This window comes from Microtus ochrogaster, chromosome 7 (genome assembly GCF_000317375.1).
Source record: "Microtus ochrogaster isolate Prairie Vole_2 chromosome 7, MicOch1.0, whole genome shotgun sequence".
Lineage (NCBI taxonomy): Eukaryota > Metazoa > Chordata > Mammalia > Rodentia > Cricetidae > Microtus > Microtus ochrogaster.
The window spans coordinates 84,205,307-84,207,432 of record NC_022014.1 but is presented as its reverse complement, the minus strand read 5'-3'; the positions used below and the strand labels follow the sequence as shown (position 1 = coordinate 84,207,432).

The following is a 2,126-nucleotide window of genomic DNA, read 5'->3' as shown; positions in this document are numbered from 1 at the left end:
AGCCCCAGAGCCTTGAATCAAACTTTGGCCTAGTGGGGACCCTTCCAGAAAGAACCTGGACCCTCCTCCCGCTTTCCTGCTGCAGTGGCTAATTAATGCAGGACTTGATTGTTGTGTTGACTTGGTACTTCCTGAAAGTCACACTGCTTTCCCGAACTTGTTTTCTTCCGAGCGTAAGGCCAGTCCCATGGGCGGTACTTAGCCTGCCTTATCTGGGCCTCAGCGACGTCTGAGCTGGATGACTTCACCAGTGGCAGTTGCAGAGTTCAGACAAGAGCCAAGTATGCAGGTGAGGACTAGAGGGGACCCTGGCGCTCAGAGGGTTTGGGGCTCTATGGGCTAAAGCCTATGAGAATGAAACCATCAGGCGGGGTGTCCCTGAGGCTGCCTCTTGCCTCGAGGATCTGTCCAGAGTAAAGGCGGGGCTGAGGTGCTTACTGCCCAGGTGCTTTGGATGCTGCAGCTGCCGCCGGGAGCAGAGTAGACCTGGGCTTTGGACGCTGCCCAGAGCAGTGTCTCACACTGAGCTCCAGGAAGGGCATAGGCAGCAGCTGGGTTCTTCGGTACTGAATGGGAAGAGGAGAATGGCGACCTCACTCTTCCTTGTCATCTGTATATGGGAAGCCAGGGATGTGCAGTTGCCCAGGTCTCCAGAAGAGGGGCTTGGTGCACACGGGGCCGCGGTGGTTGGTATTTGTGGACTTCTAAGGCTGGCCACTCAGAACTGGGAATCTATGCCACGTTTGGTCAGGGACACTGTGAATCCTGATTTGTTTTGTTCCCATCGTAATGTAAGTAGAAGCAGACTTCTGGTTGTGGGCTTGAAGGTTCTTCTTGTGACTTTCCTTCGACTCCGGAATTCTTGAAGCTCCGTGCATGTAACTCCCAGCCCGACTCTGAGCTGGAAGCCACTGTGCTGTATGAGACGGGCTGCAGAGGGGGTCAAATCTGTGGGTGGGGTCCGCCGGTGAAATGCCACAACAAATCTGCTCCTGACCGCTCTGTGGCTCAGCACTCACATCCACCAGACACAGGTCAGGGTGATAGATCATCAGGGGACTCAGTGAGGCAGTAATTACAAAGGCATTGGGTGGAGGGTGTCATAAAAGTGACACTGGGTATTGTCTGTGTAACCTGAGTCCTGAAACGGATTCTAGGGGTTCCAACATGCGGTTTCTGCTGCTCATCCCTTAGAAAGCAGATAAAAACACAAGAGAGGAACTTAACCAATACAGTCCTTGGGCAAGGAGAGCATTGAAGCCTGTCAGCCCATCTTTAAGGAACTAACATGAGCTTCAGGCTTAGAGAGAGAAAGAGGAAGGGTCTACGTAATTAAAAAGTCCTGGTCACAGTGTGGCCTGCTTGGTCGCTGTCTCTGTTCTGATTGTGTAGGGTGCTGCCCAGAAGTCTTTGTTGCTTGAAGAATAATGGGATTCCCAAGAAGTGAGCCTTATTCTGAAACCCTGGGCCACAGTGCATTAAAAGCAATGGCTGGTCAGTGACTTCCATCTTCGTTTCTCCAGCCATGAGGAGTTTAGATTTAGGGATGCCCCATGCGTAGCTGCTGTGTCTACGCGCAGAGATGAGCAGGAACCGGAGTGTAAAGGAGACAGCTGCAAAGGAGGCTCATCCTGCTTCTGGTTGTTTTGCTGTCCTAGGTAAGGAGGGGGCTGGGCACTGGGACCACAGACAAGACAGAGGCCAGAGAGGGGTACAATACCTGCTTCTCTCTCTGGCTGCTCTCACCCTCACCAGGGTGGCCCACCACTCTAGTCTGCTGGAAGGAGGCTGAGAACCCTCATGGCAGGAGGTGGCGGCTTGGAGCAGTTAGGACTCTGGAGGAAAATAGGAGCCATATTGGCTGTGGAGAGTCAAACTTTTAGTTTCTCTCCTTCCATTATGTGGGTCGCAATGCTCAAACTCAATCAGACTTGGCAGCAAGTGCCTGGCTGTACCTGTTGAGCAGGTAGCCCTTTCTTTTCCTTGTTTCTGGGGCCTCTGCTTCCAGAGTGCTGAGATTAAAGGCAGATGCAACCACACCTGGGAAAAGACATTAAAAATTTGTGTGTGGGGGGAGGGGGCGGTCTGGAGTGATGGCTCAGTGGTTAAGAGCACTGCCTGTTCTT

General features: G+C 52.7%; 1 protein-coding gene across 1 annotated transcript in view; it reads left to right on the top strand.

Annotated features, from left to right (window-relative positions):
* Positions 1-252: 252 nt before the first annotated feature.
* LOC101992570 (secreted and transmembrane protein 1b-like) overlaps positions 253-2,126 on the top strand; it is a 12,631-nt gene continuing 10,757 nt past the window's right edge. Inside the window, exon 1 of the mRNA XM_005350910.3 lies at positions 253-289. The gene's annotated coding sequence lies outside the window, so the exon portion shown is untranslated. The remainder of the gene's footprint in view (positions 290-2,126) is intronic.